Raw genomic sequence first — 24,337 nt, forward strand, 5'->3', positions numbered from 1 at the left:
CTCTGTGTAGCAAAACATCAGAGTTTGCTATCTGGCTGTAACTGTTCCCAGTGTATAAAATGATTTTAGTTAGGGTGTCTATTAATGTGATAAAACACCATGACCAAAAGCAACTTGGGGAGAAAATGGTTTACTTCAGCTAATAACGCTTGGGTCACATTCCATCCCTGAGGGAAGCCAGGGCAGGGATTCAAACAGGGAAGAAACCTGGAGGCAGGAGCTGAAGCAGAGGCCATGGAAGGGTGTTACTTACTGGCTTGCTCCTCATGGCTTGCTCAGTTGGCTTTCTTTCTTTTGCTTATTTTATGTATATGAGTACACTATTGCTTTCTTCAGACACACCAAAAGAGGGCACCAGGGTTGTAAACCACCACATGGTTGCTGGGAATTGAACTCAGGACCTCTAACAGTCAGTGCTCTTAACCACTGAGCCATCTCTCCAGCTCCACTCAATCTACTTACTAATACCATCTAAAACCACCTGTCCAGGGATGGTCCCACCCACAATGGGCTGGGCCCTCCCACAGCAACCATTAATCAAGAAAATGCTCTGTAAACTTGCCTTATGAAGGCAATTTTTTTTTCAAATTCTCTCTTCCTCACTATGTCTAGGTTTGTGTCAAAGTGACAAAAACCAATTGAGTTAATCTCAAATAAATGTTACTGAGGAATTGTAGAAACATAAGGAAGCACAGAAAACATTATACTCCTATAATAGAAGAATGGTAGCCAGCCCCTCATGCCTTAAAAGATGAACAGATTCACAATCAGAAAGATAAAGTTCTGCTCGGCAAAACACACAAAGCAAATAGTTGATAGAAACCAACTGAGGAGAAAAGGAGTTTGCAATACAAAGGAGAGGGTTACTATGTGACATATCTAGAAATCAGCCTGTTATAGTGGCACAGGCCTGAAATATAGCTCATTGGGAGCTTGAGCCAGGAAGGTCACAAGTTCAAGACCAGCTATGGTATAGGGTGAATTCAAACCTAATCTGGGCTGTTTAGTAAGATCTTGTCTCCAAATAAAAAGTTTAAAAGAAGACTAGAGATACAGCTTGATCTCTAAGGAAAAGCACCTGATCTCAGGGAAAGCACCTGGCCAGAATACCCTAGATCTTGGGAATGAAGAAGGGGGGAAGGGAAAAAAAGAGGGAAGGAAGGAGGGAGGGAGGGAGGGAGGAACTCGAAGGAACCAGTAAGAAAAATAAGTGAACAATCTTGTAAAAATAAGTCAGAGATTATAAAAAAAAAAAAAAACATTTTGAAAACTACGCAGATAGCCAATAAAAATATCAAGATGTCAAATCCTATGTAAGACAGGCACTTAAGAACAAAACTAAGTAGTGCTCTACCTTTTAAATTCATAAGGGTGAGGAGACTTGTGTGTGTGCACTGACAGTGATCGGTAGGAGGATAAACTGGGGTCCTGAACTGTCCAGGACTTGTGGGATGTCCTCGGTACAAAGCCACAGCGCTCCTGTGTACCAAGCAGGCGGTACTGTCTTCCTAGCTTTGTCCAGAAAGGCGTAATGAAGAACACATTCAGAACACTCAGCACAAAGCAACAATCCATAGCATTAAAAATGGAAGCTGTCTCAGAAAAATCTGGGGGTGGGAACTAATATCTTTCAAAGTATAAATGTATATTCTTACATTCAGCAATCCACTTGAAGGATTTTTGTTTTTTATATTAAAAAATATGCCAGTAAGCAGGAACATACAGTCTGCATAGATACAAGTACTGTAATCCTTTCCAGGAAAAGCTGGGTCAGCTCAGAGCTGTGGTGCACACCTCTGGTCCCAGGGACCCAGGTAGCTGAAGCAAGAGGACTGACTGCTTGAACCCAGAGCACCGAGGACCATCTGGGTAACAAATAAGACCCTAAATTTTAAAAGTTCTTACATTTAAAATCATCTAAAAATGTTCTTAAAATCATCACCTGGAAGCAGAGGGGACCCCACCAGCGATGAGTGTGGGTCATAGAAGGCATCAGTGGATCCCAAGTGCGTATATTCACACATGGAAACGGCATACGGAGACCCCATTTTGTTTGCTAACATGCATTAAGAAAAGATAGAGGGGGAAGTAGAGTCTACATCAGGAAGCCCGAAGAAGAAATGCAAGAAGAGCCAAAATGAATTTGGATAAAAAGCCACTGAATTCAGAGGCCCAGACACAAGTAAACAGCTGCTTTCAGCGAGGAGTTCCCCGTTTCTGTCACACTACCCAATTTACTTCTCTCTCATGTCTTCTGTCTCAAGAAGATAAAATATAGCACTGTCCTGCATCCAGTGAGGATAATGCATTATAGATTATAGAATCAATACTTCTGCCAGGTTCTACATGGACAACATCAACAATGTTGGGCAATGGCTACACAGGACAGAAGTCACCCCACTGCCCTTCCCTTCCTCACTATGCTACCAAAAGTCTCTCAGGAACCCCCACGTGAACAGGCTCCACAGTTCCCTGGGTGGCAGATATTAACAGTGAGGCCGAAGGCTCAGTCATGGCCAAAGCAGGATGTGCACTGAATTGCTAAACACTTACCATACCTACACACAAATTAAATTCTCTGTAGGAGTCTAATTACCAAGAACCTATTCATTTACTCCTTTACTACTACAAAAATGGGCTAAAAGGTCAGCTCACTTGCATTTTTTAATATTTCATGAATTAAACCCTTTCTGTTTGCTCAACGGCAGTCTGCAGAGCGGTGGCATGATCTATGAACTCTCCAGATTCCTTCTGACCAGGAAATCTAAGACGAATCTGTTGCTGGCCTCTATGCTGTTCTGATCCTCCACCCTTCCCAGAATACCTCTCTGTTTCCCAACTAAACACATCTAGGTCCATCTGCTTCAGAACTCAGCGGCCTCAGCCAAATTCTCAGGCAGGTAAAACGCTCCCGGCTGCACCACAGCAGGCTGAGAGCGGATCCCAGTCTCTCAAAGTTTCAACTCTGTCAGGCAGGCTTCTGCAGGTCCTGAATACACAGGGACTCTGCCTGCATGTCACTCATTCTTTCCTATGTTCTTTCATATGTGCACCTTTTTGTTTCAAAAGCAAATGCGCATGAATGAACGTGTACACTCGTGCATGCACACGCGCGTGCGCGCACACACACACACACACACACACACACACACACACACTAACACCGGGAATCTGCAAGATTTGGACACAAACACTTTGGGGTCTGCGTTACCCGCAGTGGCATTCTCTTGACTGATGCTATGAACAGGAAGTGGAGAGGGAGAGGGAATTCTCCCACTGCAGACCTGCACCCCACTTCACAATCTGAGGACAGAGCAGGCTTCCTCATGGCTTGGACTGGTTTTCTGTTTACTTAGGTTGGAATTTAAAGGGCTATAAAAGACTACCTAATCCTGACTGCAGCTCACGCCACCTGGGCTTTGAGAAATTTTTCAAATCGTATTTCAGTCAGACACGTTGGGCAATCCTAACATGCTTTGCAGCTAAAACTTGCATCACAAGCTCTGCCTGGCTTCCAAGTGCCCAGGGCCTCTTAAATAAATAGGAAGCTGGCTCTGAGCCCCAGCAAGGAAATGCACATTCCAGTCTCCAGGGGTCAGCAGCCTCGCAGCCCTGGTAAGTCACTGCAGGAGTTGTCTCTGAGCAGCCATTACCTGGATAAGGTGCAGGGCAAGCCTGTCAGTATCGTGAAAAGGAACCTTTCTTGACAAAATCTCAGTGTTGCAAACTTGACTGCTGACCTGCATACAGTTTTGAGAACTGCCGGGTGCTCGTGCCTAGGAGCTGCCATGGAATCCCACGGTAAGGGCTCATCTGCAAAAAATTGTTATGCTCTAAAACTTACACCGCATGAGGCTTCACCAAGGCGACACAGAGCTCCACTATCTCTTTAAATCAGCTTTAACTTTACCTCAAAAAAGGTGACTTCTGCACCCTCAGAGGTTGTTTGTCTCACTAAGCTGATGTGAGGCTTTATCTGAAAATGCTTTTGGAGCATTCTGATGCGGGGCAAGAGCAGTGCTCACAGTCCCTAGCTTTCCTTCTCTGGGTGCTCTTCACACAGTTTCCTGGTATCTCTGGGAAGTAATACATCTTCTGGAAACTCAGAAACTAACAGGAAGGTTAAGTGGGGTCAAGCAGCCAGTGACATCAGAGAAGAGGCCAGATTCTGTTTACTGCTGTCGAACTGCTGAGTAACACCAACCCGTGTCTTTTTCTTTTCTTTCTGTTGAGAGAGGTTTTATCATTTGTAGTATATGGGAGAAAACAATTATGAGCAAAACAAACCAGAAATCCTTGGGGTTGACCAATCAACTAAGTTACTAATCATGACAAAACCAAAATGCATCACATGCTCCCAAGACACACCTCTGGAAAGGAATGGTGTCGACACCACAGCAAGAGGATCTGCTTCCACTTCCACGTTACTAAACAGAGCAAGCCACTGTCTTGTTGAGGCCCACATTCTGCCTCAACACTTTGCTTCAACACTTTTGGGGCTAAGTGCTCTGATCAAGAGAGAGTGTGGCTCTTGGGGCAGGAGACGCAAAGAATGGAGACAAGATAGGGTGTGATTCAGTCTCTTCTATTTTCTCAAGTCTCCCTCAAGTCTCTCTCATTGAAGGGAATTCTGAGGTATTTATATACACAAGCAGGAGAACACAGGTGAAAACACTTTACCACGTGCACCATACAGCTGAGGTCACTAAACAGCAAAACAAGCTATGTGGGATAAACAAGATATTTATCAGAGTGTGCTTCAGCTGTTAAAGGCTTTTGAAAACCAAGTCTTTCATCAGGGTATATGGTTCCAGATGGCTGCAAAGTTGATCTAGCCGCTTTCTACTAAAGTCGGCTCCCAACACTGTCTGATCACAGGGCTGTTTGCAGGAATCGTGATGCCTGTGAGGCAACGCTGATATGAACAGAGACAGGCTACATGTGTACAAAGCACACACTTAAGTGAGTCTTTGCAAGCATACAACCCCCGTGGGTGGGAGCCTTCAGCAGGAGGTAGGTGAAGAAGGAATCATGGGAGATGCATGTCTTGTCCTCTGGCGTGCTGCATAAAGGTGCCGAGACTAGCAGTTGCTTGGAGGAATGAGACTTTGCTGGCTTAAGATAGTGCCCAGGTTCCACCGCCAATGCCCCACATGGCACAGAGGTCTATGACTTTTTAAACGGCAGGAAAGCCCCAGCAGAGGTATAGGAAAGAGTTACAGAAAGAGTCTTCTAAGTTTTCTAAAGGAGTGTAACTGTATGACCAACAGCATCTTCCAAATTCAGACGACGCCATTAGACTCCTCGTCTAATGTGAGCTCTTGTCTAATGGGAACTGCGTCCAGGTTTCCAAAGGGTCTGGCTCCCTCTGGGGAAGACTGATCCACACAAAGACCCAGCTTTCTGAGAGCTGGACAGACCAGCTACCAATGCAAAAGGAGAATGAAGAAGCAGCTTGTTGCTAGACTGTCTCTCCTGAGTTGGACTGGTGTATCCCACTAACCATGAAGGGTGGTGAGTGGACTCGTTGTCACTGAAACATTCCTTGGTAGCAGGAAGTAGGTCAGAACTTAACTTACTGTGACACTCCGAAACAGCACCAAAGTTCCATTAGAGCCATGGGGGAAACCTTTTACCAGGGTTGAGAAGATATCCTGACATCCCTCCTCTTCTTCCTCTTCTTCTTCCTCCTTCTCCTCTTCCTCCTCTTCCTCCTCCTCCTCCTCTCTTTTCCTTCCTCATCTCAGAGATCTAATACAACTTCAAAGTAGAAACCCTTGCTTCTCAGGACTTCTGGATGAAGCTCTGCTCTACCCCCACCCCCGGTTGCTCTTATTCGTCAAGTCTCAGTCTCCTTCATTCGTTCTTATCTCCCACCCAGTGGCAGATAAGACTTCTGAACTTGCTGGATTCATCTCTGTAGCAACTCACACTTTCTTGTTCCCTTGGCTTCTCACGTTTACCTACAGACTGGTGATTCTCACGTGGACTTTCTAGCTACATCTTCTCTGTGGCTACTTAGCATCCCTCAGTGTGTCTCTAAGTGGCCTAAGACTTGACATTTACCAGAACTTTCCTCCACACTGTCACTGTCCTCAGCAGTAACAGTTCCTTTATCCTTGGAGTCACTCAAAGATTCGGGTGACGTCTTCAGAGCCTTCACTGGCTGTTTGCTTGCCCTTGCTCTGTTCTGTCAGTATCCACTATCATACGGATTCTTCTAGACACACGGCTTGAGGACTTAAATGGTAAGTGTCATCATCCCTGTGTATCTGTACTTTCCAAATCCTCAAATTCAAGCAACCGCAGATGAAGAAGTCTTTCTTAAGTGCATCTCTGCTGAACAAGCACATACTCTTTCATCACAGTGTAACAAGTTCGTTGTATTTGCGCTGTATTAAATATTACAAGCAATCTAGAGATTATTTAAAATATACATGATATGCAAATACTATACATTTCATATACAGAGACTTAGTTGTCACCTAGACTTTGATATCTGTGAGGGATCCCTCAAGCCAATGATCTCTTGCAAGTATCAAGAGTCAACTGGAGGTCACTTGGGAAATAATTTCCAGGACAGAAGATTGCAGGAGTAAGATACAGAAGGAAAGGGAGCCCACAAAGCATACACCACTAACAGGTTGCATTTTGGGCATCTGAGGCGCAACACATTGTGGGGAAACACAATGTACAAGCAAAGCTTGAGGAAGGGATGAAGAAACTAGGTTTCTGCCCTGGGGGGGGGGGGCACGTGCCATTGGAAGTTCATTAACTTACAGCAGTTCTGGTTTCTTTCTGATAAGAGGGAGTATGGCCAGAAAATCCAGGAACAAATTGCTAGCCTTAGACCTGATTTCTTTATATTTTTCTATTATATATATTATATATTTATATAGACTGTTCATATATTCATATATACATACATTCATGTATCATAGGTATATGATATAGTCATATATTCACACATATATACACATATGTAGTATATTATACATACATGTGTGCATATATTATATATACGTATAACTTATGTGCATATTCTGTATGCTTCTTTAAACTCTTTGTGAATTATTATGATACACACTGCTTCTGCACAAATGATTCAACCACATACATTCCCTTCTGTCTTTTATTATCAGGTGTAAGAATCCTATGGTTCTTGTCATAAAAAAAATGTTAAATATACTTCATTTTCCCTGAATTGATTTCAACAATAAGTAAATCTGCCATTAACCCTTCTCTGGCCTTCTTATTTAAAAAAGAAAACTCTTCACTGGATTACCACTAGGTTTCAGAATGACATGGGAAAGTTTCTCTTCTATCAAGTCTGGACTGGCTCATTTAGGGGCCCATCTCACTGTTACTCTCAGTATTATTTTTATCTAGAAAGTTCTCAAAATAGCACAGCACGTCATCTTGGGCTCAAGTTAGATTACTGAATGCTGGTTTTATTTGCTCAAAATGTAAACATTTTTCAATTATCTGGGTATTTTCTTGTCTTTTGTTACAAAACATCACTGCAAGAAAATGACCTTTCACAAGCTCCTGTCCTGACAACTTTTTAAACACTGTATAAAAGTAAATCACACTTTGTCCATTGTTACTGTTCTTGCTTAGAAAGATATCACTATGGGAAATGGACATGGTGCAGAGACTATTAAAAATTACCCTACAGCCAGGCTTGGTGGTACACATCTTTAACCCCAGCACTAGGCAGGCAGAGACAGGCAGATCCCTGTGAGTTCAAAGCCAGCCTGGTCTACATAGTGAGTTCCAGGACAGCCAGAGATACACAGTGAGATACTGTCTTTTACTAAAAGGAGAGGTTGCCTAGACAACACCCATGGGGCTGGGGATTCCCAGCACCCACACAGTGGCTTACAGTCTCCTGTTGAGCTGTTACAGGGATCTTCTGCGGCAAAACATAAAATGAAAACAGATAAAAATATAAATTTTTTTAAAAAAGATCATCCTAATCCTTTACTATACAAATAGCCACCAAATGCCTCAGCAAACATGCCAAATACATACATGACATAGACACAGTCTTAAATTAATGGTGTCACACACACCCTGAAGTGCTGTACTAACTGCTTTTTAGCCACCCACCCCAGTCTCTTCACATCTTTTTTTTTTTTTTTTAATGGCTGGTATTTTAATGGCTGGTATTAATACTGAACTTATAACACTTATAATACTGGACGTATCATCGCTCATACAACAAATCCACATCCCAGCCGAAGTAACTCAGGAGTATGCCCACAGCCCTCCCCATGGAAGCTAGGCTTCTCACCGCCTGGAATCTGTTTTTCTCTTTCACTTGAAATTTCGGGTTCGCTCCACCCCCCCCCCCCAGTCTCCCAGTCTCAGGTTGGTCTTCCTTCCTCACACACAAAAAAGATTCTTATACAAACAAAGTATCCAACCAAAATCTTTTCCAGATAAACATGTGTTTCCTGCCCGTTCGTTTGGCTTATTCCGTTTCCCTTTCAACCCCACCCCCACACCCCTCTACTTTTCCACTTGTCGCTTCCTAAGGTCCTTTCAAAGTTCCCAAGTTCAGAGTAGATGATTTGGAAAACTGTACTAGGCATTAGCCACGGAGACAGCTGCCGAGTCACTTCCTTCTCCAGTTCCAGGGCTGGAATTCCACTTCTCCAGCTTCACTGCCTCCCATGGCTGATCCACCATGACATAAAAAGTCTACCCTGCTCCCTGGAATCAGACTGATACAAAGCCTTACATTGAAAGTAAGGTAAGGCAGTCAATTCCCTGCAACACTCTTGAGGGATTTAGATATCAGTTGTTTTTTTTTTTTTTTTTTAATTAAAAAAAAAAAAAAAAAAAAAAAAAAACAGGCAAAGAGATGCTTCCTTTAATCCAATGTCATTTATATTATTTGGTCAGTCCCTCTCAGAAGCTAAAAAATTAAAAGCGTACATCTTGGCTGCCAAGCTGGGGCTTTTGCTGTTGATTAACAATTAGATTACTTCTTGAATTAAACAATAACCAAATTAAATTTAAAAGATTTTAAGAATTAAGCGTGCTTGTGTTTTGGGTTTGTGGCATAAACAAAGGGCTGACAGGGACATTTAATGAAAATAGGTGTTTGGATGAAATTCCCTCCTCTGTGACCTAGTGTTCTTTACCTGGTGCTACCAGAAATGGATCCTATTCAAGTTCATTCAAAAGGGTCTCCCTCTATTATTACCTTAACTTAATCTGTGGCACTGAGTAGGAGCTTTGAGGACTTTAGCTCTCACAGTATCTGAAGGAGTTCAGCAAGCTGTCAAAGGAGAAACGCAGTCAGTACTCCCACTCATCTGCAGAGCCAAGGACCAGAGCAACTGGCCTGACGAGATATCCCCAAAGGTGCAATAGTGGCATCTTGGGTGCATCCAACAGCTGTCTAAATTAGACTTGAGGTTCAAGGGAACTCTTGCCTAGTCCTCAACCTAGCCAGCTACCCAAGGCTGGAGAGGTCATTGACCCCAGAGGAGAACCTGGACATTCTACATCTCATTTGGAAAAACAAACTATGCAAGAGACAAGAAGCACCTTGCATGTTCAACGCTCAGTGCCACCTACAAGTGTAAGAGATGAGTGTGGGTGGGCCCAATCCACTGGCATTCCTACTACCCTTGGGAAGGTCCAACTGGATAGTATAAGAAAACAGGCTGAGCAAGCCTTGAGGAACAAGCCAGTAAGCAGCACTCCTCCATGGTTTCTGCTTCAGTCCCTGCCTCCAGGTTACTGCTTTGAGTGCCTGCCCTGACTTCCCTGGATGAAATAAAATCCCTTTCCTCCCTAAGTTGCTTTTGGTCATGATGTTTTATCACAGCAATAGAAACCCTAGGATGTAATAATCCCACTGGATAATAGGACAAATGTTGAGAGTCCTGGTATGAAGTCACAATGATGAACAGAGGCAATACTCTGGACAAAGTTATCTTGTGGGCAAAAAGAACCCTATACAAGTCACATGCTGCCTCTGAGCTGAGTGACAAGGTTCCCTAGAAACAGAAAAGGCTGAGCTAAGTGATCAGTGTGGTTTTTTTGGGGGGGAGGTGTTCTTTTTTTCCTCATTCTTAAGAGTCTGTGTAACTAGCAAAACTAGCTTCCAAGAATGAGGGTGAAGTAAAGATGGCTCATGACCACATACCTTCACTATGTAAACACTTCAAAATGAGGGAGACGGTCCTCAAAGGTCTATGCTCCTTAAAAATATTGATCTAAAATTATAAATATGTAGGTAGATATAAACAAAGATAGAGAAAGGTAGAAAATGATATGTACTGGGATTTCAAAAGACAAAAATTTAAAAGTAAAATACCAAACACTTGCATATAACTGAGAAAGAGAAAGGAGAGGAGAAAGAGGCGTGCTAGCTCATTAAATCGCTCTGAGTGGGGCCTGCAGCACCGAACACTTTAGAATCCACTGCAGACATACTAAGATTCCATGCATAACCTCTGACAGGGGTTCTGTTTTACAAATCAGTAGAGACAAGGGGAGTGGAATTAGTAAAATATTCCGATTGGAAGACCCTCAATCTGATTCAAAGCAAAACACTAAGCACAAGAAATTCAGTGTACCTGAACACCAGAAAATACTACTAGGATAGACCAGATGTGAGCGAGCACATCATGGAGACAGGCTGGTTTCACCAGAAGAACACACACACACACACACACACACACACACACACACTTGGTATGGTAGTTGTACTTATTGCATAGCAGGGTTTTAGAAATAAACTGGCAAGCATTACTGATCATGTAAATGGCGTTTAGTGCAGAGGTCTGAGACGAGAGGGGTCGCATGCTGTCTCAGCGCCCACCTGGAACCCCTCTGAAGAAAATGCTGCAGATGACAGGCTCACACACGTTCTTGTTCCGAAGCGCACCACGGCTTAGAGGTTCCAATCCAAGGAGGTTTGCTTCTGATCCTCCAGGACGAGAACTGCCCCTCACGGGGAAGATCTCTGCTTGCTTCCGGAGAAACCACGGCACTGTCTTTCAGTGGCTGTACCACTTTGCAACCTCCCTGTGAAAAAGTCTAGCATGTTCCAGTCTCAGGAAGATTTGGTGCCGTGGGTATTTTCCTCATCTGTGTTATGGCATTGTCATAGTATGTCCTTAAACAGTACTTCTCTAATAACTAACTACAGTGAACACAAGCCCATGTGTGTTTGGAAGTTCTCTGTCAGACAAAAAAAAAAAAAAAAAAAAAAAAAAAGTCTATTCAAATCTAAAGAAACAGTTTTCTTTCATGTGGCTTTTTTTTTTTTTTAAGAATCTAGTAATTTTTTCCCTATTGAGAGAAGAAACATTGTCTTGACATTGGTTTCATAGAATTCAACTGAACACTCCCTGGCTAAGACACACAGACTGACTGTAAAGGTGGCAGAAAAAGTAAGAGAGCGTGTCTACTTTTCATTTATGCATGGAAGAGAAGCAATAAAGCCTATACTGAGTTTTAAAACCCTACAAATATAAGATTATTTGTGCCAAAATACATAGACAAAAAAAAGGCTTTTTAAATAAAACTACTCATTAAAGAAGATAACACAGCATAAAATGTAAATTTTTTCAATGTCATAAAAAATAATCCAAATGACACCGATTCTTTCTATTTATAGTTCCGGCACACAAGTAGAGCCTTTTTATTTTCTTGGCCGCTTTCGGATGAATCTTGTTAGCCTCGTATCAAGTTCCTAATTAACTGACACAGCCCTGACTGTGGCAACTGTCGCTGTAGCTAGTCAACTGTAGCAGAGTCCAGGGGACACACATTCCAGGACCCCAGAGGCTCTGGAAGGAGTAACTCCGGGTGTGACCACTGCCTTTGTTTTGGAAGGAGGCACTAAGCTATTGTACAGACTGCCTTAAAAAAAATATTCAACTTCATCTTTGATGACAGAGATCAAAAACAATGGAGGAACTTGGGCCCTCTAAATGTCAAGCATTCACAAACAGCAGCATGCGCCCTGAGAAACAGGGCTGACTCGGTTCTACAAGCTTCTATCTGAGCTGTCACTCAAAGCTTACAGACTTAATGTAAACAGAGTCATCAGATGCAGGGACATAGAAACGGCCGTGCTCTTCCTGGCCCTCAAGCTGGCCTTCAGTTTAAAATTCGTACTGAACTAGATAAGAGAGGCGGCTTCACGAGACCCATAAGGAAGGGAGCCTTTTGTGTTTCCAATCTATTCCCCAGACTAACTGGAAACTCCTGTAAAACTGGAGGGGTGGGTTCTAAAATAATTAAGAGATAATTCCACCTTGCTTTATCTCAGCTTCCTTTAAGAACTTTGTTTTAGTCAAGCTTGGCGGCACAGGCCTCTTTGAATTCCAGCTCCTCTGGCTGTTGGGGCCGATGACCATACATGCCCCACACTCTTGTACACATTCAGCTGCCTGTGTATTTTGTGTGCCTTTTGTTCTTAAAGATGTTTTTTTTAAATGTCTTGAAGGTCAAAACTAAGTTTTATGGTGTTGTATCCTCTCAATCTGTTATAATCAGTGCAAGTTCAAGGCCTGCCTGAGCAATAAAGGGAGTTCAAGGCCAGCAGAGGCGATTTAGCCAGACCTTGTGTCAAAAGACAAGGTAAAAAAGAGGACTGGGACGGGGGACAGGGGATACAGCTCCGTGGGAGAGCGCTCGCTTAGCCTGCATGAGGCCCTGTGTTTAAAAGTAAAAAGAACACAGTTTTAACCTTTGGCCTTGATAGCACAATGGGACATGAACCATCCCATTCAGGGTCCCTTACAATATCTAAGCAACAAAAGGATGAAACCATGGCTTCTGAAAGCAAGTCTGCCTCCTTCTCCAAAAAGAAGTTTAAAGGCACATAGAAAAAGCAAGGTAGAAAAGGAAAGAGAAAAAAAAGGAAAAACGTTTTTAACAAGGTCACGTAGGCAACCATTGAGTCTCAAAACCACACCAGTAGGGACTGGACTGTCTTCTGTTCCTCACAGACCCTGAAATGTCTCCCTAATCCAAACTGAGATCTGTCACTGAAAGAGTTAGTGTGTCAGGGCAAAGTTAGAGACAAACACAGATGCCAAATTAAGCTGATCAGATATCAAGAGACCTTTGGGAAGAGTCAGCCACAAACAGCACTGTCTGCTCAAATCAGAGCAAAGGTGGGTTCTGTGGTCAGGTGATAAAACGAGACTTCCAGAGGGAAGCTGCCTCTGCCCTCCACAAGGGCCTGCACATCCCCAACATGAGCCCGCACGTCCCCACTTCCTCATCCACTTCCATCAGCCTTGTGACCTGACTCACAAGAGGGGAAAGAGTCCAACCCTGTCACACAACAACTTTCCATGTTTTCTTCTGATAAAATTCCTCTGCTAAAAAGATATGGGGTGCCTGGCTTCACACTGCCACTGAAGAGAAGACATTCTGAACAGAAACTAAGCCACAGCCTCTCCACCTAACAGAATGAGTGACAGGGGACTGTCACCCTTCTCTATCTGCAGCAAACACAAAACACAACTGGGATCCTCACAGAAGAAACTACTGTGCAAAACAAAAAGGCTTTCCCGGTTGTTCAAAGGAGACCCCTCGTGCAAGCAGTGTGGGTGAAGGGATCTATCTGGTATTTCTTCTACAGCTTTGAGTGGGTGCAGTCTGTAAACTTTACCTCAGCCATGTGCCTGGCAGCTTGAGAACTGTCATTAGAATCAGTAACTAAGGCGATTATAGTTTTATCTGTTTGGATGTTTTCATGGAAGGTGCTGGCACAGACAGGCACCACAGGGACTGTGTCAGAGTGGCAGTGTGCAAGCATGCAGAGATGGGGACAGGTAAACATTCCCCAGAACAACCACCGCAGCACACAAATGAAATTGTCCCAGTTGCTCCATGGTCTGCTTTCCACCGTCCTGGGAGTCAAAGGTGGCCTCTCCAGAAAGAGGAGCACATGGTAACTGACTACCTTGGATGAAAAATCCTTCAGTTCTACAAAGTGCCTGGACCTGGGATCAAGGATAACAGGCTCAAACTCCTGAATGTGGTCCATGTGGCCTTTCATTTAAGACCTGTGGTGGTTCAAATGAGAATGACCCCGCCACCCCATAGGTGCCTAAAGGTTATCTGGTTCCCAGTTAGTAGATCTGTTTGGGAAGGATTAGGAGGTGTGGCCTTGTTGAAAGAGGTGTGTCAGTGGGTGTGGGCTTTGATCTCTCTCTCTCTCTTTCTCTCTCTCTCCCCCTCCTTCCTTCCCTCCCTCCCTCCCTCCCTCCCTCCCTCCATCCATCCATCCTTCCCTCCCTCCCTCCCTCCCTCCTTCCTTCCCTTCCTTTCTGTGCCTCATGGTTATGTCTCAAGATGTAATCTCTCAGCTACTGCTCCAGGACCTGTCTGCCGCCATGCTCCCCACCATGATGGTCATGGACTCTAACCTTCTGAAGCTGTAGCCCCAAATGAACTATTTGCTCTCTAAGTTGCTTCAGTAACAACATCTTAACACAGCAATAGAAAATTAACCAAGACAAGGAAGGGCCTTCCAAACCCAGCATCCCCTGCTAAACAACAGCTTCAGACTTGTTGCTTAATGCATACTTCCTGCTGGGCCTCTACTCACCTGACACTTAGGCATGGCTTCTTACCTTCACAAAATCAAACCTCACAAAGCACTTCCTCACCCTCAGGTCTCCGCAGAGCTTCACAGCCAACTGCACTCTCCCCCACTCCTCCTGTGTCTCTCCTCAGTTCAAATGCTCTCTCATGCCGAGTGAGCACTCCGTGCAGCCTTCACACTCTGCATGTATGTGTTCAGTTTCCTGTGTATTTTTGCCTTTAGCCCTGCAAGATGACAATACTCTTGCAGGCAAGACCTAAATGTTATGGGTTTATATCCTCCCGACATCTGTATCAGAGGCTGTCTGACTAACACTAACAGTGTCTCTGTAGATTATACTTAAGTTCTATTAAAAACTATAAAATGCAATTTCAAGAGCTCTTATCTCATTCCTGTGTCCCTGGATGCTACACTCCAAAGGGACTTGTTGTTTCTCAAGGGCCGTCTTGACAGGCTACAATGACATAGTGACGCTGAATAGGAGCCTGCCACCAGAACCATCTGTGAACTTTAGGTTTTAGACTCTAATACGCTTTCACCCAGAGATGTAGGCAACTTCACACCGACACCCTTTGTAGCCTGGAAAACAAATACTTGGTGCATGCATACCGCATGCATCAGAAATGTGTGTGAAGCACACCTTCCTGCTTACACTAGAAGTGGGAGGCAGATGGCAGCATCCCTGGTGCCCACAGTACACAGAGGCATGAATGAATGAATGAATGAGTGAATTCATGCTTGCATGAGGCAGTAAGTGATCGTATTAAGGAGCCTGACACACTCAGGTCCTTACACGCTTGTGCTCTGACCAGACTGAAGCATGTATGGTAGGCGAGTAGGTATGGAGCGGTACAAGAAGCCGGTTTCAGGCTGCGACCAGACAGAGAAGTGTGAGGCTTCCCAGGTCACAGGGAGCCCTGACAGGCCTCTACAGCAAATTTTCCTTGTTCCCCAAGTTCTGGCAAGGTGAGGCCAAGGGGAGACCATAATCAAAAGGCTCATTAGAAATGACTAGGCAAGATCATGTGTAATTGTTTTATGTGTATTAATGTAGAAAAAAATGTAGGAATACTTTCTGCAAACCCATTCAATCCCTGTTGTATTTTTGTTTGTGTGTTTGTTTTGTTTTGCTGCGTTTTAAGGTTTCATTATGTGGCCCTGGCTGTCCTGGAACTCACTCACAGTTTAGACCAGGCTGGCCTCAAACACAGAGATCCACCTGCTGCTGCTTCCCCAGTGGTAGGATTAAAGGCATGTCCCACCAAACCCAGCTCAGTCTTTGATTTTTATACAAAACCTCATTATGTAGCCCAGGCTAGCTTTAGACTTTAGTCCATCTGCCACGGCCTCTCAAATCATGGGACTATCCCGCTACGCTCAGCTTCCAATTAACTTAATAATGACCAGGCTTTGTTTGATACTTGCAGGCATCTCCTTCCATCAAGGACCAGAAGCAGCTATGGTTGAAGGTGAGGGAGGTCAGTCAGGTCTTTTGCCTGTGGTCCAACCCAAACCATGCCTGTGAGCTCCTTTGCAGCAATCTAACACACCAGGAAGGGACTGCCAATACCGGAGGCATGCTACCACTGGCTCTTCCAGAAATGGGAAGCATACCTCTGTGGGACCCAAGGGAGTGGGTTTCTCAGTAGAGCCACAGATGGCCTCAGAGTCAGTGAGCATTGCTCACTCTCTGTTCTCCATCCCCAGGCTAACTGCTGTAGTCATGTGGTCTTTGGGAAAATTGAAACACTGCTAGCCCAACCCGAGAGCTTCACCTGCAACTGAACCCATCATTAGAATGAGGGGCACAGCCTTAAGACACGCAGCAGCTAGCCACTGATTTAATGTTGCGTTCATGCTGCCAAGTAGGGTTAGATTGAGTTTGCTAGGGAGACAGATTGACAGAGATCCACTAAGCAGCCAATTCCCTCTTTTCTTCCTTTTCCCAACATGTCTTTTCCCCGTGACAAGTGGTTCACTTAGTGGGATTGATTGTGGATTATGCAAGGTCCAGTTTCTGTCTGGAGAGAGCATAACAATGCTTTCTCATCCTTAGTTTGCAGAGCAGGGGTGGAGAGGTATGTGCCAAATTCCCAGAGTTCCCCCTGAGACCCATGCTCAAAGTGGCTGGGGAAAAACAGCACCTAGCTTCAGGAGCAGCAACCAGTTCTCAACCTGTGTGGGTCGGAAGCCCCATAGGGGTTGTATATCAGATACCCTGCATATCAGATATTTATACCATGATTCATAACACTACCAAGATTACAGTTATGGAGCAGTAATGAAATAATTTTATGGGGGTGGGGGTCTTCACAACCTGAGGAGCTGTGTCAGAGAGTCACTGCTCTAGACCCAGCCCGTACACACAAGGATGTGTCACTTTGTACAAAAACCCATGTACTGACCTTGGAACAACTCTGGTCCAATCTGAAATCTAGTGAAACTATTAAAAGAGGCCACAAAAAATAGACCATCCATGAGACCCCATGAGCAGAACCAGTTCTGCTAAGCCTCATGGGAACTGGAGTATGATGCCACTAAAGGCCAACTGTATTCACATGTGCTGAGAGTCATGTGTTTGAGGCTGGTATACCTGGCAAAGCAGGGCAAACTGGGTGCTGGGGAGGGGGTTCAGTGGGCAAGAGCACTTGCTAAGCAAGCACGAGGACCTGAGTTTGAATGCCTGGCACCCCTTTAATGACAAAAGGCAGGGTATGGCCGTGAAGACGTGGAAGCCCAATGCTGGGGAGGAGAGGAAGACAGGGGACTCTCTGGAGCTTGCTGGCTGCCAGCATAACAGGAAAGCAGTAAGTTCCAGGTTCAGCAAAAGACACAGTCTCAGGAGAATAAGGTGGAACACAATAGAGGAAGAAACCCAAAGTCCTCCTCTGGCCTCTGAAGATGCACACGACCTCACACAAATACCCATTCATATACGCGTGCGTGCATGCGTGCGTGCGTGCGTGCGTGCGTGCGTGCACACACACACTGCATGCACAAGATGGGAAGGCAGGGGGTGCTATAGAGCCTGGCAGACATCACCCAGACACCTCCTTTTTCTTTATTAAGTCCACCCGGGTACCCATGTAAAGTATACACACACAAGCACCTACAGGGGTTCGAGATACCTATGCATCCGTCTAGTTCAATTGTTTTCCTTTGTTAGCAACAGGCTCTCTGTACCCAAGGTTTTAACAGTTGTGATCTGCCTTGCTCTGGGACATTCAGAGATCTCTATCTCATCCATCAGGGGACCCTGGGCAAAGCTCTCAGATGGGGCCTAATCCCACCACTAAAACATGGATTCCTTCTTTTTGAAAATCAGTTTCATATTGTATTGGGCGTCAAGCAAGAACGACTCTGTAATTCGTCTGGGAACTTTTATCATATTCAGAGACATTTTTTTTGGTTGTTACAATAATAGCAGAGCACGCATGTGGCTGGCATCTAGGGCAGAGGCCAGGGAAGCTGGTAGACATCCCACTGTGTAGAGCACAGTCCCACAGGCTGTGAGCTATCCTGTTCCTAACACCAAGCATGGAAAACGTGAGAAACCCCACAGCACTTGTGTTCTGGAGACCTTACTTTGAGAGAAAAGGTATTTGTTGCTTAAAAAAAATAAATGAAAACTTCTTCTCTAGGACACCTGCATGGACTCCAACTATTCAACAAAGTGTCAGCCCTTTGTGATGGGCTTTAAGGTCCAGAAATAGCACAGATTTTCACATCAGACACTTGCTTTTAAAGCTGAATCAAAGGCTGTTATAAAGAGCTAACAGTCTGTCTTTTCTCCCCTGAATTCACCACAAGTTGGGAATCAAGGACCCTGTAGCCACCATGATGCAACCCTCCAGCCGAGCCCCTTGAAAAATCAACCAGCACAGGGACAGCAGACGGGGCAGCCTGTTTGTGCGGGTGGGAAGCCATGGGCGTGGTCTTCATAGAGCTCAGTTCTCTATCAGTCTGGCAAAGAGTCAGAAGTTAAATATATTGCTTCTTTTAGGAAGGAAGGTGAACAATGGCTTCTTCATTTGAAACCACAATGGGAATTTAGGAAGGGGTGGAGCCTAATTCTCACTGCCTGGGCTGCAGTGTTAATGTCCTTGCTCCTTGTCTCCAAGACTCCTTTTCCAGTCACTGCTATTTACTGTTTACTAATTCTAGTTAATCCCAGGGGTTAACCGGCACCTTTTGGTACCAAAATAAACATGCAAGAGGAATTTTGATTCTGGGGTCAAGGGGAGGAATACAGCTGGCCCTGTCCTTCACAGATGCTTCCTGCTACCCGGAGATTCTCCAAGAGACATCTTGGCAAGAGGAAGTAACACTCAGCCATGGTTAGTCTGGCCCCTAACAGAATGCACATCCACAGCACATTCTTAGAAACCCCGCTTCATCTTCCATCCCTGGAGTCTTCCATGGACTTCCAAGATCTGCATGTATTGTCACTGTCCATCAATGAAACATATTTAATGAACGTCCTCTGGAGACTGTGAGCACTTCTGAGATAGGAATGCTGACACATTTGCCTCTTTGTCATGAAGATATAGGGTGATGCCCAGATCATGGGGAGTAAAAGCCTGATCTGTCAGACACAAAATATGCTTCAGAGTATGACCCACTAAGTCTACAGTGCAGCTCGAGTCCTCACTCACACTGTGCGTGAAGGCCGCACTGTGAGAACACAAGCCCAGAAGTCACTTCAGTAAACACAGTCAAAGAACAGGACAGACCTGTGAGGCTGTTAAGGTCTTCCTCCAGGAAACTTTCCATATGTGAAACAATCGCAGGGTGGAGAAATTCAATAAACGCTTGCCTTTGAGGTGGCAGAAGGCGCACTCTCCCTTTTCAAGTTCAATCAGCCTGTCAAATAGCCTTGACTTTACACATTGAGCCGAGAAGCCAGGCTGCTGTGCCTTCCACATTAGTCCTTAGAACACACACACACACACACACACACACACACACACACACACACTGCAGTCACAAAGCCCTTCCAACTAGATGCCAGTCGCTCTGTCTGACAAGGCAGCACTTTAGGTGAGAAATTACTTTAAGTGGGAAAGTCTAAGAGAATTCTTCAGGAACAAGCAGGGAGGAAAGAGAAGAAAGAAAGTATGGAGAGATGGGAAGAGGAACCGGATCTCAGGACAAGACCTCATCCTCTTCTTCACTCCAAGCATCTGAGCCAAGTTAGAGGCAAATTTTCAAAATGCACAAGGATCAATCTTAATAATATGAACATATTTTAAAACTGAAGGTAAGTAACAATGCGCACTGGCAGAAGACTAGGTAAGAAAATTTATAGAGAGACAGTGAATATCTTTGGGCTAAACCACCATTCTGGCACATAATAAAACATGGCTGACTTTTGAGTATACTATGTGAAGAGGAAAGAAGCCCGGAGAGAATGAGCAGATACTGTAAGACAATGCTTACTGTAAAATGGCACCTACGTGAATAGTGAAAGTCTGAGACAGAAGGCCACATGGTGGCTGTAAGGAGACAGAGGAACTGGTGTTGAATGGACACTCAGTTTCAATTTTGCAGTAGGAAAAAAACTCAGAATATGGACAGAGCAGTAGTGGTCGCACACAGTTCGAATGTACTTAATACCACCGAGCCATATATCTATGAGGTGGTGACGTCCATGTTATATCTTAATAGCACTGAGCCATGCATCCATGAGGCACTGACTTTCTTGTTATGTGCATTCTACCACAATCAAAATCATTTTGATTTTAAATGAGGGTGACAGGAAAGTTATAAAGCTGACCCAGTATGGTGTTAAGGGATCAGTTAGCCAAAGAGAAAAGAAGAGTCCACACAGCAGAGTCTACAGCAGGTACTAACAAGAGAGTCATACAAACAGCCAGGTCTCACCTGACTGATTAGAGACTGCTCATGTTCACTCAAGGCCAACTGTCTCCCTCAGCACTGATCTAGCTGAGAATGGATGGCTGAATACGATCCCCAGATACACAGCCTCTGAGAGGACATACAGCATGAATGGGGATGGAGGAGCGGCCTCGGCAGCTTACCGAAGGGAAAATGACAGGAGCCACTGCTCCCTTGCCTTCTCTTTGTCTCCTTTAGACACATATCACCATGTTGGGGAGAGGTACAGGGCACCCATCAGTGCCTTATTCAGGTTGCCATTAATTTAGCCGGAAATACAAAACATTGGGTGGGGGAGATACTTGGGTTCAAGCTTTGGCAACCCAGAAGGAAGCAATGACAGAAACAGGGTGACTAGGCAGAGCCTGAGGTGATGAAACCAAGGGTCACAGGGAGAACAGAAGTGGAATGTGGTACCTCAGAAGTTCCCCGAGAAGGGAGGCGGGGCAAGTTGGAGAGATGGGCAGGAACTCAGGAAGGAAAGAGAAAAGTTGGTCAAGGACACAAAGCAGTGTCTGTGGGGAGGGTGGAGGTTGGGGGGAGGGGTCTGGGAGTGTGGGGGATACGTTCATTCACCATATGCTGCATGTTATACTCAAATAAACATAGGGACGGGACATGTGTGCTGGCTAATGAAAGGATGGATGCCAGATAGGAATGCACAGTGCCTGACTAGACACAAGGCTAAATCTAGGTCTCAGGAGACCAGGGCCACAGACACAGATGGAGGAGTGGAGAACAGAGTACAATCCATGGTCAAAGCAGAGCCTGTGGACTCTGAGTGACAGGGGCGGGAGCTGAGACCAGACCCCCAAAAACACTGCCTGAAGACATAAATGCCCACAGATATAAGCAAGAGAGTCATGGAGCTCCAGGAGAGCAGATTTCAGAGTATAGATGTCAGAGGGCAGGGCTCTAAGAGAGGACGTGAAGAGCATCAGTGCTGTAAGATGGTGGGTGACAACTGCTTACTAGACAACGAGGCAGTAGTACTGTCCTCAGTGACATTGTCGAGAACTCCCTCAGGAATGGTTTGAGATAAAATTGGAGACTTAAAAAAAAAAAATCTTCCACATTTGCAACTAACATTTTAAACAGGGGGAACACAGTTATAATTGTGTTAACCATCCTGACTGTCAATTCTAACGTCTGCATTCTGGGTCAGTTTCAAATGAATTGCTCACAGCATGGATAATACTTTCTTGCTTCTTTGCCTGGTGATTTCTGATTAGATGCCAGACAATGTGAATTTTTGCCGACTGAGTGTTAGCGTACATTTTCAGTTTCATCTGTGACCCAGTTAAGGTACTTGGAAATAGCTTGATACCATCAGATCTTGCTTTTAAGATTTTCTAGGTAGACCAGCGCAGATTCAGTCAGGGCTAGTTATCCTCCACCAGGGAGGCAAGACCTGTCTATTTTCTGTGTGCCCTGCCCTGTGCTCCAAAGACTCTTTCCTCAGGTTTGCAGTCTTGGTGGTAGGCATAGGTATTATTTCTGGTCCTGTGTGGGCACCAGACAAAATAATTTCTGATCCTTTTGGATGATTCCCCTGCCCCACCCCTCACCCCCTGCAGTTCTTCACCCTGCTCAGTACTCAGAAACTCCAGGGGGTACTTTGTAAATCTCCAGCTTCTGAGCAGAGATGTAGCTTAGCCCAGAAAGCGAAGTCTAGCATGCACAAAGCTCAACTTCAATTCCTAGTATTGCGTAAAGCCAGGTGTGGTGGCATACTCTGGTAATCCCAGAACTTGGGAGGTGGAAGGAATTCATTGTCATAGTAAGCTACATAGTGAACTAGAGGTCATCCAGGGCTAAGTGTGGGAAATTCTCAACAGATGGGAGTGGAGGGAAGAAGAGGAGGAGAGAGGATGGGAGGGAAGAGGAGAGGAGAGGATCTGGCATCTCTCTCTCTCTCTCTCTCTCTCTCTCTCTCTCTCTCTCTCTCTCTCGTGTGTGTGTGTGTGTGTGTGTGTGTGTGTGTGTGTGTGTGTGTGTGTAAGAGAGATGAGGGAGAAAGAGAGAGAAAATAATTACTCTATTTCCTACTACACAACCATGGACACCTGCAATGTTAGCCAGTTGAGATGGCACAGGGTATGAGCAAAGAGCCATGCACAAACCATGGGCATGAGGAAGGTAGCCCCAGGATGGCTCAGCTCCCTGCTTAGGAAAGAAACCCTCTGTCACATGGTTCTGTCACATGTGTCTGAGAGGTCACTAGGATGCTGTCCCAGTTGGGCTCTGCCACTCTTTGCTCCAGGAGACTTAGACACCCAGACAGAAGAATGGAAAGGTGTCACCCATCACATCTCATTCTCTTCCCTGTATCTTTGCTATCACTCCACTAAAATGCATCTGGTCATTCAGGCTTCAGGACGCCATCTGGGTTAGAATTAGCCAAGTACACCAGTCATTGTCACAAGTGCAAGCTGGCGGAAGTAGTGAGGATGAAGGTGACCACCTGATGGCTGTCCTCATCTGTGTCTTCCACAGCCAGAAGAAAAAGTCCGGAACATGGATCACAGATGACTCTTTTCTTTGAACTAGCAAACGGAAGCTCTTAGATAAAGAAAACATAGCTCCCTAGAATCCAACGGGGAGATGAAAGTCAACTCCCCCATAGTCCACAAGCCAGAAATGGTGCTGTAAACAAGAAACAAATACCCTGAGATCGACTCCATTCTAACCTGGCAGCAGGACTCCCAGCAACCCTCAATGAAAAGAGCCTTGAATACACATTTGTGAGATGTGTGCACTGCACCAAATGAGTCTCCATAATCCTGCATGTGTCACCCCACACCCACACACACCCACCCCCCCCACACACACACCCCACTTCCACGAAGCATAGGACAGATTAGAAAGAAACACACTAGTCAGGCATCTTTCCCCTTTTGCATGTAATAAAATCATAATTTTTGCCTACAAAATTTGTGTGGTGTGTATTAATCAATTATGCAAGCCCCGGATCCTTCCATGCATTTTCACTTGAGCATGTGACCACCTTTAATTTACAAAGGACCTGGGTGGTGGCGAAGCCCTTAAACAAAACAAGCCAGCAAGCAAACAAAACCAGCTTGTGGACTCAAGCTAAAGATGGTATCTGGAAACTCAAAGACAACACAGCCTGTCAGGTTAAAACCACAAAGTCTCTGCTCATTTTACCTTAAAATGAGAACTAATTTAATAAAGGACGGCAAATATTTGGAGAAAAACCAAAGGCCATAAAAAAATTACAAAAAATGAGCCAATCCCATTCGTTTGTGAATCAATAACAAAGTAAATGCCCACTCCCTTGGTCAGGTCATACTCAGTCTCTTAATATCAGGCTTGTTTCGGGGACTTAGAAATGTCCTGTAAATATTGATGAATGTGCTCATCTTAACAGAGCCCCCACCCCCACCCCCAAGAAGGTACACACTGTATTTCTTTATACAGAAGGATGCAGCAAAAAGTATGGGGGTGCTTTGCAAAAGACCCCAAACAGCAACTCCCTGGGATGATAACACTCTGGTTCTCTGCTCACCATAAAGCTAAAGTCTGAACACGCCTTCGACGCAGCACTGGGGATACCTATAGCTAGAGTTAGTCTATACATCTCAAGTAGAGCTGCTCCCCAGAAGCCAGTCAGCAGGCCCTGGCATTCCCCAGACCCTAGGGCAGTGCATCAGGGAAGGGGGGTATGGCAAGGTCACATTCCAGCTGGAGAGCTGAAAACTGGCAAGGCAGATGGCGAATGAATCCTTCCTGCACCATCTCCACCCCACTCTGACATACGTCCTGGGACATTCAGTTGCTGCTTAGAATTAAAAACAATGGCTGAGACACGGGGCTTATGTCATC

The 24,337-nt window shown here is 44.9% G+C and overlaps 1 protein-coding gene across 1 annotated transcript in view; it reads right to left on the reverse strand.

Moving 5' to 3' along the window:
- The window catches only part of Prkch (protein kinase C eta), a 200,278-nt gene that overhangs the window by 97,040 nt on the left and 78,901 nt on the right, over nucleotides 1–24,337 (reverse strand). The gene's annotated exons all lie outside the window — the stretch shown is intronic.

This window comes from Arvicanthis niloticus, chromosome 23 (genome assembly GCF_011762505.2).
Source record: "Arvicanthis niloticus isolate mArvNil1 chromosome 23, mArvNil1.pat.X, whole genome shotgun sequence".
In the NCBI taxonomy this organism is placed as follows: domain Eukaryota; kingdom Metazoa; phylum Chordata; class Mammalia; order Rodentia; family Muridae; genus Arvicanthis; species Arvicanthis niloticus.